The sequence below is a fragment of the Pan troglodytes genome, chromosome 8 (genome assembly GCF_028858775.2).
Source record: "Pan troglodytes isolate AG18354 chromosome 8, NHGRI_mPanTro3-v2.0_pri, whole genome shotgun sequence".
NCBI lineage: Eukaryota > Metazoa > Chordata > Mammalia > Primates > Hominidae > Pan > Pan troglodytes.
In genome coordinates this window covers 56,218,361-56,232,753 of record NC_072406.2, presented here as the reverse complement: position 1 = coordinate 56,232,753, position 14,393 = coordinate 56,218,361, and the positions used below count along the sequence as shown (strand labels likewise).

Genomic DNA, 14,393 nt, shown 5'->3' with positions numbered 1-14,393 from the left:
TGGAGAGCAGTGGTGTGATCTCAGCTCACTGCAACCTCTGCCTCCTGGGTTCAAGAAATTCTCATGCCTCAGTCTCCCGAGTACCTAGGATTACAGGAGTACACCACCACGCCCACCCAATTTTTCTATTTTTTGGTAGAGACAGGGTTTCACCATGTTGGCCGGGCTGGTCTCAAACCCTTGGCCTCAAGTGATCCACCCACTTTGGCCTCCCAAAGTGCATGAGCCACCGTGTACAGACATATCCTAATTTTAAAATACTTCATGGCCTAAAAATGCAGGCCAAGTACATTGGTTCATGCCTGTAATCCCAGCACTTTGGAAGGTTGAAGTGGGAGGATCATTTGAACCAAGGAGCCCAAGATCAGCCTGGGCAACATAAGGGACCCTGTCTCTTATTTATTTAAAAAAATAAATAAATGAATGATGGCCAGGCGCACTGGCTCACGCCTGTAATCCCAGCACTTTAGGAGGCCGAGGCTGGTGGATCACCTGAGGTCAGGGGTTCGAGACCAGCCTGGTCGACATGCTGAAAGCCCGTCTCTATAAAAATACAAAAATTAGCCGGGTGTGGTGCACGCCTGTAGTCCCAGGTGCTCAGGAGGCTGAGGCAGGAGAATCGCTTGAACCCGGGAGGCAGAGGTCACAGTGAGCCAAGGTCGCACCACTGCACTCCAGCCTGGGTGAAAGAGCCAGACTATGTCTCAAAAAATAAAGTAAAATAAAAGAAATGCTAACAATCATCTGAGCCTATAGTGAATCATAATCTTTTTGCTGGTAGATGGTCTTGCCTCAATGTTGATGACTGCTAGTGGTGGTTTGCTGAAGGCTGGGATGGCTGTGCAATTTTTTAAAATGAAAGGACAATTAAGTCTGCCACACTGATTGACTCTTCCTTTCTTTTTTTTTTTTTTTTTTTTTTTTGAGATAGAGTCTCACTCTGTAGCCCAGGCTGGAATGCAGTGGCACAATCTTGGCTCACTGCAAGCTCTGCCTCCTGGGTTCACACCATTCTCCTGCCTCAGCCTCCCGAGTAGCTGGGACTACAGGCGCCCACCACTACACCCAGCTAATTTTTTGTATTTTTAGTAGAGACGGGGTTTCACCGCGTTAGCCAAGATGGTCTCGATCTCCTGACCTCGTGATCCGCCTGCCTCGGCCTCCCAAAGTGCTGGGATTACAGGCGTGAGCCACTGCGCCCAGCCTTTTTTTTTTTTTTTTTTTTTTTTTTGAGACAGAGTTTCACTCTTGGTGCCCAGGCTGGAGTGCAATGGCGCGATCGCAGCTCGCCACAACCTCTGCCTCCCAGGTTCAAGCAATTATCCTGCCTCAACCTCCCGAGTAGTTGGCATCACAGGCATGTGCCACCATGGCCGGCTAATTTTGTATTTTTAGTAGAGACGGGGTTTCTCCATGTTGGGTAGGCTGGTCTCAAACTCCCGACCTCAGGTGATCCACCTGCCTCAGCCTCCAAAAGTGCTGGGGTTACAGGAATGAGCCACTGCACCCGGCCGGCTCTTCCTTTCACGAAAGATTTCTCTGTAGCATGAGATGCTGTTTAATTTTACCTATAGTAGAACTTCTTTCAAAATTGGATTCAATCCTCTCAAACCCTGCTGCTGCCTTATTAACTAAGTTTATGTAAGTCTAAATCCTTTGTTGTCATCTTAACAATGTTCACAGCATCTTCACCAGGAATAGATTACATCACAAGAAACAATTTTCTTATCTCACGCATAAGAAGCAACTCCTCATCTGTTCAAGTTCTAACATAAGATTGCAGCAATTCACTCACATCTGCAGGCTCCACTTCTAATTCTAATTATGCCATTTCCACATCTGCAGTGACTTCCTCCACTGAAGACTTGAACCCCTCGAAGTCATCCATAAGGGTTGGATTCAAGTTCTTCCAAATTCCTATTAATGTTGTTAATTGGACCTATTCCCATGAATCGTAAATGGTCTTAGTGGCATCTTGAGCAGTGAATCCATTCCAGAAGGTTTTCAATTTACTTTGCCCAGATCCATCAGAGGGATCACTATCCATGGCAGCTATAGCCTTACAAATTTTTCTTTTCTTTTCTTTTCTTTTTTTTTTTCTGAGATAGAGTCTCATTCTGTTGCCCACGCTGGAGTGCAGTGGCACAATCTCGGCTCACTGCAACCTCTGCCTCCCAGGTTCAAGGGATTCTCCTGCCCCAGCCTCCCGAGTAGCTGGGATTACAGGTATGCACCACCACACCCAGCTAATTTTTGTATTTTTAGTAGAGACAAGATTTCACCATGTTTGCCAGGCTGGTCTCAAACTCCTGACCTGAGGTGATCCACCAGCCTCGGCCTCCCAAAGTGCTGGGATTACAGGCATGAGTCACCACACCTGGCCACAAATTTATTTCTTAAACAATAAAAGTTGAAGGTCGGGCGCAGTGGCTCACACCTGCAATAACAGCACTTTGGAAGGCCGAGGCAGGCAGATCACGAGGTCAGGAGTTTGAGACCAGCCTGGCCAATATGGTGAAACTCTGTCTCTACTAAAAATACAAAAATTAGCCGGGCGTGGTGGCGTGCACCTGTAGTCCCAGCTAGTCGGGAGGCTGAGGCAGAAGAATCACTTGAACCCGCGAGGCAGAGGTTGCAGTGAGCCAAGATTGTGCCACTGCACTCCAGCCTGGGCGACACAGCAAGACTCCATCTCAAAAAAAGAAAAATAAAAAATAAAACTTGAAAGTCAAAATTACTCCTTGGCCGGGCGCGGCGGCTCATGCTTATAATCCTAGCACTTTGGGAGGCTGAGGCAGGCAGATCACTTGAGGACAAGAGTTCAAGACCAGCCTGGTCAACATGATGAAACCCCATCTCTACTAAAAAAAAAATACAAAACAATTAGCTGGGTGTGGCAGCAGGCACCTGTAATCTCAGCTACTGAGGAGGCTGAGGCAGGAGAATCGCCAAACCTAGGAGGCGGAGGTTGCAGTGAGCCAAGATCACGCCATTGCAATCCAGCCTGGACAACAAGAGTGAAACTGTCTCAAAAAAAAAATTACTCCTTGATCCATGGGCTGTAGAATGGATGCATGCTAGTAAGCATGAAAACAACATTAATTTCATACCTCATAGCTCTTATGTGACTAGCTTGTCAATGAGCAGTAACATTTTGAAAGAAATATTTTTTCTGAACATTAGGACTCAATAATTTGTTTAAAATAATCAGTAAACCAGCTGGGCGTGGTGGCTCACGCCTGTAATCCCAGCACTATGGGATGCCGAGGCGGGTGGATCACAAGGTCAGGAGTTGGAGACCAGCCTGACAAACATGGTGAAACCCCGTCTCTACTAATAATACAAAAATTAGCTGGGTGTGGTGGTGCGCACCTGTAATCCCAGCTACTCAGGAGGCTGAGGCAGGAGAATCACTTGAACCCAGGAGGCGGAGGTTGCAGTGAGCCGAGATCACACCACTGTACTCCAGCCTGGGTGACAAAGCAAGACTCCATCTCAAAAAAAAAAAAAAGAAAGAAAGAAAAAAAGAAAAGAAAACAAAAATTCAGTAAACCATGCTATAAACAAATATGCCAGCCAGGCACAGTGGCTCACGCCTGTAATCCTAGTACTTTGGGAGGCTGAGACGGGTAGATCACCTGAGATCAGGAGTTGGAGACCAGCCTGGCCAACATGGTGAAACCCTGTCTCTACTAAAAATACAAACAAGCTCCAGCTCCCTCTCCCTCTCCCTCTCCCTACGGTCTCCCTCTCCCTCTCTTTCCACGGTCTCCCTCTGATGCCGAGCCGAAGCTGGACTGTACTGCTGCCATCTCGGCTCACTGCAACCTCCCTGCCTGATTCTCCTGCTTCAGCCTGCCGAGTGCCTGTGATTGCAGGCGCGCACCGCCACGCCTGACTGGTTTTCGTATTTTTTTGGTGGAGACGGGGTTTCGCTGGGTTGGCCGGGCTGGTCTCCAGCTCCTAACTGCGAGTGATCCGCCAGCCTCGGCCTCCCGAGGTGCCGGGATTGCAGACGGAGTCTCGTTCACTCAGTGCTCAATGGTGCCCAGGCTGGAGTGCAGTGGCATGATCTTGGCTCGCTACAACCTCCACGTCCCAGCCGCCTGCCTTGGCCTCCCAAAGTGCCAAGATTGCAGCCTCCGCCTGGCAGCCACCCCATCTGGGAAGTAAAGAGCGTCTCTGCCCATCGTCTGGGATGTGAGGAGCCCCTCTGCCTGGCTGCCCAGTCTGGAAAGTGAGGAGCGTCTCTGCCCGCCCGCCATCCCATCTAGGAAGTGAGGAGCGCCTCTTCCCGGCTGCCATCCCATCTAGGAAGTGAGGAGCGTCTCTGCCATCCCATCTAGGAAGTGAGGAGCGTCTCTGCCCGGCCGCCCATCATCTGAGTTGTGGGGAGCGCCTCTGCCCCGCCGCCCCCTCAGGGATGTGAGGAGCGCCTCTGCCCGGCCGCGACCCCGTCTGGGAGGTGAGGAGCGTCTCTGCCCGGCCGCCCCGTCTGAGAAGCGAGGAGACCCTCCGCCCGGCAGCCGCCCCGTCTGAGAAGTGAGGAGCCCTGCCGCCCAGCAGCCGCCCCGTCTGAGAAGTGAGGAGCCCCTCCGCCCGGCAGCCACCCCGTCTGGGAAGTGAGGAGCGTATCCGCCCGGCAGCCACCCGGTCCGGGAGGGAGGTGGGGATCAGCCCCCGCCAGGCCAGCTGCCCCGTCCGGGAGGGAGGTGAGGGGGTCAGCCCCCGCCCGGCCAGCCGCCCCATCCGGGAGGTGAGGGGCGCCTCTGCCCGGCCGACCCTACTAGGAAGTGAGGAGCCCCTCTGCCCGGCCACCACCCCGTCTGGGAGGTGTACCCAACAGCTCATTGAGAACGGGCCATGATGACAATGGCAGTTTTGTGGAATAGAAAAGGGGGAAAAGTGGGGAAAAGATTGAGAAATCGGATGGTTGCTGTGTCTGTGTAGAAAGAAGTAGACATGGGAGACTTTTCATTTTGTTCTGTACTAAGAAGAATTCTTCTGCCTTGGGATCCTGTTGATCTATGACCTTACCCCCAACCCTGTGCTCTCTGAAACATGTGCTGTGTCAACTCAGGGTTAAATGGATTAAGGGCTGTGCAAGATGTGCTTTGTTAAACAGATGCTTGAAGGCAGCATGCTCGTTAAGAGTCATCACCACTCCCTAATCTCAAGTACCCAGGGACACAAACACTGCGGAAGGCCGCAGGGTCCTCTGGCTAGGAAAACCAGAGACCTTTGTTCACTTGTTTATCTGCTGACCTTCCCTCCACTATTGTCCTATGACCCTGCCAAATCCCCCTCTGCGAGAAACACCCAAGAATGATCAATAAAAAAAATAAAAAAATAAAATACAAACAATTAGCCGGGCATGGTGGCACACACCTGTAATCCCAGCTACCCAGGAGGCTGAGACAGAAGAATCACTTGAACCAGGAGGCAGAGGTTTCAGTGAGCCAAGATCGTGCCACTGCACTCCAGCCTGGGTGACACAGTGAGACGTTGTCTCAAAACAAAAAAAAAAAAAAGAAAAAAAAAGTTTTCCTTTGCATTTACATTTGGGCTGTTCGGCACAAGAGGCCTAATTTAGGCCTGTCTTGGCTTTTGATATATGCCTTCCTCATTAAGCTTAAGTATTTCTAGCTTCTGATTTAAAGTGAGAGATGTATGACTCTTCCTCTCACTTGAACACTGAGAGGCCACTGCAGGGTAGTTACCTACCCTAATTTCAATATTGTTGTGTCTCAAGGAATAGGGAGGCCAGAGGAAAGGGAGAGAGAAAGGGGAACAGCCAGTCAGTGAAGCAGTCAGAACACAGGCAACATTTGTTAATTTTAACCATCTTATATACGGTCAAAACAATTACAATAATAATAACAGAAATCACGGATCACAGATTGCCATAATAGATAATTTTAAAAAGTCTGAAATAGGGCAAGAATTACCAAAATGTGACCCAGAGACACAACATGAGCACATGCTAAAAAAAAAAAAAAAAGAAAGAAAGAAAAACAGTTGTGAGGCTAGGTGAGGTGGCTCGTGCCTACAGTCCCAGGGCTCTGGGGGACCAAGGTGGGATGGGAAGATCACTTGATGCCAGGAGTTCAAGACCAACCTGGGTAACATAGTGAGACCACGTTTCCACCAAAAAAAAAAAAATTTTTTTTTTTTCGAGACAGTGTTTCACTCTGAAACCCAGACTGCAATGCAGTGGCATGATCTCGGCTCACTGCATCCTTAGCCTCCCGGGTTCAAGCAATTGTCCTTCCTCAGCCTCCCGAGTAGCTGGGACTACAAGTATGCACCACCACGCCTGGCTAATTTTTATATTTTTAGTAGAGACAGGGTTTCGCCATGTTGGCCAGGCTGGTCTCAAACTAATGACCTCAGGTGATCCACCTGCCTCGGCTTCCCAAAGTGCTGGGATTACAGGCGTGAGCCATCCGCCTGGCCCAAAAAGAAAATTTTTTTTTTTTGAGATGGAGTTTTGCTCTTGTTGCCCAGGCTGGATTGCAATGGCGTGAACTCGGCTCACTGCAACCTCTGACTCCTGGGTTCAAGCAATTATCCTGCCACAGCCTCCCGAGCAGCTTGGATTACAGGCATGTACCACCTCACCCAGCTAATTTTGTATTTTTAGTAGAGACAGGGTTTCTCCATGTTGGTCAGGCTGGTCTCAAACTCCCGACCTCAGTTGATCCACCCGCCTTGGCATCCCCAAGTGCTGGGATTACAGACATGAGCCACCGCACCTGGCCAAAAAAATTTTTTTAATTAGCCAGGCATAGCCAGGCATGGCTGTGGTCCCAGCTACTCAGGGGGCTGAGGCAGGAGAATCCCCTGAGTCGAAGAGTTCAAGGTTACAATGAGCTAAGATCATGCCACTGCACTCCAGCCTGGGTGACAACATGAGACCCCTATCTCTACTTATAAAAAAAAAAAAAGAAAAAAAAAAGGCCAGATGCGGTGGCTCATGCCTGTAATCCCAGCACTTCAAGAAGCTGAGGCAGGTGGATCACGAGGTCAAGAGATCGTGACCATCCTGGCCAACATGGTGAAACCCCACCTCTACTAAAAATACAAAAATTAGCTGGGTATGGTGGTGCACACCTGTAGTCCCAGCTACTCAGGAGGCTGAGGCAGAAGAGTCGCTTGAACCCAGGAGGCCAAGGTTGCAGTGAGCTGAGATCACGCCACTGCACTCCAGCCTGGTGACAGAGGGAGACTCTGTCTCAAAAAAAAAAAAAAATGTTGTCTACAGATTTGCTCAATGCCGGGTTTCCACAAACTTTTAATTGTTAAAAAAAGAAAAAAGAAAAAAAAGCACAATATCTGCAAAGTACATTAAAGCAAGGGACAATAAAACGAGGTGTGCCTGTAATCAATGATATCAAATATGGCTAGAAAGCCACGTAAGAGGGTCCAGGCATAGTAGTTCAACCCTATAACCCCAGCACTTTGGGAGGCAGAGGTTGCAGTAATCTGGGGTCGCGCCACTGCACTCCAGCCTGGGCAACAGAGCAAGACTCCATCTCAAAAACAAACAAACAAACAGAAAGAGTAATTCACTAGATAATTTTTAAAAAAGAAAGTCATGTTAAGAGGAAGACTGAAGATTTCACCACTAGAGGTCACTGCTGACCTTAACTAAAAGGACTGGGATAGAATTAAGGCTTTGAGTTCACTACAGACCAACCTTGGAGATAAAGAGACAAAAAGCAAAGTAAACTGTGAACAATTTTTGGTCTGAATGGGGTTATGTGAACTAGTGTGTGTGAGACATAGCTTTGCCCTGGAACAAACACACCTGCCACCCACCTGGGGATGACAAATGACAAGGTAGAAACAAACAACTAGGACTTGTATCAAGTTCTAAAGGATAATTTCCCTAATATAAAGAAATTAAATCTATAATTTTAAAATTATTCATAAAGAAAAGCCAGACCCTAGAAAAATTCACTGCTGTAATTTTACAAGCAATTAAGGAATAAATAGCACCAACCTTACACAAGCACTTATGGAGAATAAAGAGAAAACACTAAACATGTTTTCTGAAACAGGCATAAAATTGATATAAACCTAACAAAGGCCGGGGGCAGTGGCTCATACTTGTAATCCCGATGTTTTGGGAGGCCAAGACAGGAGGATCACTTGAGCCCAAGAGTTCAAGACCAGCCTGGGCAACATAGCAAAACACCATCTCTAAAAAAAATACAAAAAAGTAACCAGGCATTATGGTACATGCCTGTAGTCCCAGCTACTCAGGAGGCTGAGATCAGAGGATTGCTTGAGCCTAGGAGTTCAAGGGAGAGGTGAGTTATGATCATCACACCACTGTGCTCCAGCCTGGGTGACAGAGCAAGACCTTGTCTCAAAAAAAAAACAAAAGACTGGGCCGGGCATGTTGGCTCACGCCTGTAATCCCAACACTTTGGGAGACCAAGGCAGGCAGATCACCTGAGGTCAGAAGTTTGAGACCAGCCTGACAAACATGGTGAAACCCCATCTCTACTATAAATACAAAAATTAGCCAGGTGTGGTGGCTAACGCCTATAATCCTAGCTACTCAGGAGGCTAAGGCAGGAGAATCGCTTGAACTGGGGAGGTGGAGGTTGCAGTGAGCCGAGATCACGCCATTGCACTCCAGCCTGGGCGATGAGAGCGAAACTCTGTCTCAGAAAAAAAAAAATTAAGATATTAGAAGAGGCCGGGTGTGATAGCTCACGCCTGTTATCCCAGCACTTTGGGAGACCAAGGTGGTTAGATCACTTGAGGCCAGGAGTTCAAGACCAGCCAGGCCAATATGGTGAAACCTTGTCTCTCTAAAAATACAAAAATTAGCCAGTCCGGGTGGTGCCTGCCTGTAATCCCAGATACTTGGGAGGCAGAGGCACAAGAATCGCTTGAACTCAGGAGGCGAAGGTTGCAGTAGGCTGAGATAGGGCCACTACACTCCAGACTAGGCATTAGAGTGAGACTCTTTCTCAAAAAAAAAAAAGACTTTTAAGAAAGGAAAATAACAGCCAGGCATGGTGGCTCATACCTGTAGTCTCAACACTTTGGGAGGCTGAGGCAGGTGGCATCTGAGGTCAGGAGTTCAAGACCAGCCTGGTCAAGATGGTGAAACCCCGTGTCTACTAAAAATACAAAAAATTAGCTGGGCATGGTGGCAGACACCTGTAATCTCAGCTACTCAGGAGGCTGAGGTATGAGAATCGCTTGAACCCGGGAGGCAGAGGTTGCCATGAACTGAGATCATGCCACTGCACTCCAGCCTGGGCGACAGAGCAAGACTTGGTCTCAAAAAAAAAAAAAAAGAAAGAAAGAAAACAACAGACTCTTTCAGGAACAAAGACACAAAAATATCTAACAATTTGTCATGGAATATATTTTTTTTGTTTGTTTTGTTTTGTTTTATTTTGTTTCTTTTTTTTTTAAATTTATTTATTTTTATTGATTATTCTTGGGTGTTTCTCACAGATGGGGATTTGGCAGGGTCATAGGACAATAGTGGAGGGAGGGTCAGCAGATAAACAAGTGAACAAAGGTCTCTGGTTTTCCTATGCAGATGACCCTGCGGCCTTCCTTAGTGTTTGTGTCCCTGGGTACTTGAGATTAGGGAGTGGTGATGACTCTTACCACTCCCGTAGACACGGGAGACTTTTCATTTTGTTCTGTACTAGGAAAAATTCTTCTGCCTTGTGATCCTGTTGATCGGTGACCTTACCCCCAACTCTGTGCTCTCTGAAACATGTGCTGTGTCCACTCAGGGTTAAATGGATTAAGGGCGGTGCAAGATGTGCTTTGTTAAACAGATGCTTGAAGGCAGCATGCTCATGGAATATATTTTAAAAGGATAAAGCAACAATATGACTTTGTTCCTGGAAAATAGGCTGATTTAACATTTGAAAATCAAAACATTAATAAAATTAACTCGATCCATAGGTTAATATCAATCAATCCACTGAAAAAGAATAAAACAATATAATCATCTCAATAATAATTAAATTCATTCTTCTGGTCTATTAGCTAAAAAATAATAATAATTCAACGGCCGGGCACGGTGGCTCACGCCTATAATCCCAGTACTTTGGGAGGCCGAGGCGGGCAGATCATGAGGTCAGGAGATCGAGACCATCCTGGCTGACACGGTGAAACCCTGTCTCTAACTACAAATACAAAAATTAGCTGCGCGTGGTGGCAGGCGCCTGTAGTCCCAGCTACTCGGGAGGCGGAGGCAGGAGAATGGCGTGAACCCAGGAGGCAGAGCTTGCAGTGAGCCGAGATTGAGCCACTGCACTCCAGCCTGGACGACAGAGCGAGTCTCCATCTCAGAAAATAATAATAATAATAATAATAATAATAATAATAATAATAATAAACTCACAGCCTGAGCAACACGGCAAAACCCTGTCTGTAAAAAAATAAACAAATTAGCCAGGCATTGTGCTGTGCAGCTGCAGTTCCAGCTACCTGGGAGACTGAAGTCAGAGTTACCTGCAGTGAGCTGTGATTGCAACACTGCACTCCAGACTGCGTGACAGAGTGAGACCTGACTTAAAAATATTTTTTAAAAAGTTCAATACCCACTGGATGATAAAAAGTCTCAGCAAACCAAGGGCCAGGTGCAGTGGCTCACGCCTGTAATCCCAGCATTTTGGGAGGCCAAGGTGGGTGGATCACCTGAGGTCAGGAGTTCGAGACCAGCCTGGCCAACATGGCAAAACCCTGTCTCTACTAAAAGTACAAAAACTAGCCAGGTGTGGTAGCATACACCTGTAGTCCCGGCTACTTGGGAGGCTGAGGCAGGAGGATCACTTGAACCTGGGAGGCGGAGAATGAAGTGAGCCAAGACCATGCCACTGCACTCTAGCCTGGGAGACAAAGTGAGACTACACCTAAAAAAAGAAAGAAAGAAAGAAAAAGACTGGATACCTTGGGAACAGCAATAATGAGAGGCAGGAAGAGGAAGAAGACTTCACGGACAAGACAGAAAAAATTACAGAGGAAGGACTAGATCAGAAACCAACTGAGAAGACATTTTAGGGAGATTAAACATGAGCATCAACTGGACAGAATGCTCAATTAAGGCAAGCACTAAAGTATCCATGACATTTGGATACCCCTACCAGGCAGATCCAGCAAGTCATGTTGTTCAAAATAAGAAAGGGAAATGTGGAGATACTTGCCAGAAAATACAGCTTTAACCTTGCTGTTGTACAATCTACACATACATTTAAGGAGTTTATCTGAAGGTGACATAATCCATTCTTTCATGCAGCTATCCCAGCTTCTATGCCTGGATCAAGCAGGACCATCAGAAAGAGGTCTATGGGACCAAGGTGCCTCCATCCCTAGAAATGTACTGACTGAGTACTCCACCCACACGAAGTACTCAATTACAGGCAGCAGACTGCACTGATTTCTGGTACTCACTGAAAGACTGAAGACTCTCTACTAAGTCATCTACAGAAAGACCGGAAAAACAATGTTTTTTAGACTTCAATGCCAAGAACTGTTTTTTGTTTTTTGTTTTTAAGGGGCTTTCCAGGGTGAAAGGAAAATAAATCTTGGGGCACCAAAATCACTAAGCTAAAGAGAAAAAGTCAAGCTGGGAACTGCTAAGGGCAAACCTGCATCTCACTCTATTTAAAGTTACCCCTCTGCTCACTAAGATTAAATGCAAAGCTGATTGCCTCCTTTGAAGAGGCTAATTAGCAACTCAAAAGAATGCAACTATTTGTCTCTTCTGTACCTAAGACCCCGGAAGCCACCTGCCCTTCAAGTTGTCCCACCTTTGATTCCAGTTGTCCTGCCTTTCCGGACTGAACCAATGTTCATCTTACATATATTGATGTCTCATGTCTCCCTAAAATGTACGAAACCAAAGTGTGCTCTGCCCACATTGGCGCATGTCATCAGCACCTCCTGAGGCTGTCATGGGCGCGTGTCCTCAACTTTGGCAAAATAAACTTTCTAAATTAACTGAGGCCTATCTCAGATATTTTGGGTTCACACTGGCAAAAACTGGAAAGCCTGCCAGACAAATTCTAAAAGAGCTGTAACTCTTTTTTTTTTTGTTTTGTTTTTGTTGTTGTTGTTTTTTTATTGAGACGGAGTCTCGCTCTGTTACCCAGGCTGGAGTGCAGTGGCCTGATCTCAGCTCACTGCAAGCTCCGCCTCCCGGGTTCAGGCCAGTCGCCTGCCTCAGCCTCCTGAGTAGCTGGGACTACAGGCGCCCGCCACCACACCCAGCTAATTTTTTGTATTTTTAGTAGAGATGGGGTTTCACCATGTTAGCCAAGATGGTCTCGATCTCCTGACCTCGTGATCCGCCCGCCTCGGCCTCCCAAAGTGCTGGGATTACAGGCGTGAGCCACCCTGCCCGGCAAAGAGCTGTAACTCTTAATGTCTCATGAGGAATTTTTTTTTTTTTAATTGAGGCGGAGTCTCCCTCTGTTGCCCAGGCTGGAGTGCAGTGGTGTGATCTCGGCTCACTGCAACCTCCAACTCGCGCGTTCAAGCGATCTCATGAGGAATTCTTTTCTTTTTTTTTTTTCCCCAAGACGGAGTCTTGCTTTGTCGCCCAGGCTGGAGTGCAGTGATGCAATCTCGGCTCACTGCAACCTCCACCTCCAGGGTTTAGGCGATTCTCCTGCCTCAGCCTCTAGAGTAGCTGGGATTACAGGCATGCGCCACCATGCCCAGCTATCTTTTGTATTTTTAGTAGAGACGGGGTTTCACTATGTTGGCCAGGCTGGTCTCGAACTCCTGACCTCGTGATCCTCCCCCCTCGGCCTCCCAAAGTGATGGGATTACAGGCGTTAGCCACCGCGCTAGGGTTTTTGTTTTGTTGTTTTGTTTTGTTTTCTGGAGATGGAGTCTCACTCTGTCACCCAGGCTGGAGTGCAGTGGCTCTATCTCGGCTCACTACAACCTCCGCCTTCCGGGCTCAAGGGATTCTCCTGCCTCAGCCTCTGGAGTAGCTAATGAATGGGATGACCTGGACATTCACCCCTCTGGAGTTCAGTGGCTTTCATCTTTCATGTCAGGCAGAAATTGGTAATCCAGGAAACTGTTTCCTGAACTACTTTCTGAGTAAGCATGGTGGAAGCACCCACATCTCTCAAGGCCACCTGTGGTAATTGGCATAGTATGGGAAGCTCTCAGTATCTGGAATGAGTAAATAATTCAGAAAAATTCAAAGGCCGTTGGGGTGTTTAAGACATAATTTTCTTGGCCAGGAGCAGTGGCTCACGCCTGTAATCCCAACACTTTGGGAGGCAGAGGCGCGCGGATTACCTGAGGTCAGGAGTTCAAGACCAGCCTGGCCAACATGGTGAAAATCTATCTTTACTAAAAATACAAAAATTAACCGGGCGTGGTGTCGCGCACCTGTAATCTCAGCTACTCTGGAGGCTGAGGCAGGAGAATCGCTTGAACCCGGGAGGCAGAGGCTACAGTGAGCCGAGATCCCACCACTGCACGCCAGCCTGGGCGACAGAGCGACACTCCATCTCAAAAGAAAAAGAAAAATAATTTTCTTAGAGGTAGGTAATATTTCTTTCCCTCCCAATCAGGTTCTCTCAACCCTGAAAATGGAGAGACATTTCCTGGGCAAGCCTGACCCTAGCCTTAGGCCCAGCTCACCTCTCTGACAGCTGGAGCAAAACTCCTGTTGAGTCAGCTGGGGTGGCTTGTGGAGCACAGGCATTACATATTGCCTCTCCGTGCAAATATGGGCCGTGCTCTTTCTCAGCCTCGTCTTCCGCTGCTGTGAAACTCTGGTGAGAAGTCCCCATTCAGGTGGGCCATGCTTCCTCTACCTTACAAGTGCTGCTCTGTTTTTAGAAACTCGGATCTGGCCCTAGGGGCCAAAATCATTTTATTTGGGGCTTACATCAGGGCCCCAAGTCTTGTAACTCCCTGTGCCCCAGAATCTCGGGTTGGTTCTTCAAAAACCCAACCAAGACGACTGAGGACACACTGGCTGGACGGTTCAGACGAGGCCCGCAGCCCTCCATTATGAAGTGCGGGCCCACGAACCCTGACTACAAGTGCCCCAGGATAAAACAGAGCCTGCATTATACTTGGCAACGATGTCTGGGGCTCAGTACTGTAACCATGCAACGCTGGACTTCCGCCGAATGGGCTTTTAGTGGGCAAGCAGAGCGGTGAGCCCCGAGGTCCAGCTCCCGGACTGTGCTAGAGCGGGCGGTGCCCGCCTCCTTCCTGGAGCGCGAAGCGTCCCCGTAGTCCCCACTAGGGCGCGCAGTGGCGTCCGCACAAGAGCAGCAAACGCCGCTAAGGCCGGATGCCACCCTGGCGCGCTGTCTCCTACGCGCCAAAGGGCCAAGGCCGCGGCCCCGCCCTCCCGCGGGCTCGGCGTG

At 48.2% G+C, this 14,393-nt stretch overlaps 1 protein-coding gene and 1 non-coding gene across 3 annotated transcripts in view; both read right to left on the bottom strand.

Moving 5' to 3' along the window:
• The window catches only part of LOC134806911 (putative zinc finger protein 487), a 47,338-nt gene that overhangs the window by 13,240 nt on the left and 19,705 nt on the right, over window positions 1–14,393 (bottom strand). The gene's annotated exons all lie outside the window — the stretch shown is intronic.
• LOC112204664 (U7 small nuclear RNA) lies at window positions 12,010–12,073 on the bottom strand. The gene has a single exon (XR_002938336.1). It is a non-coding gene; the product is annotated as a U7 small nuclear RNA (small nuclear RNA).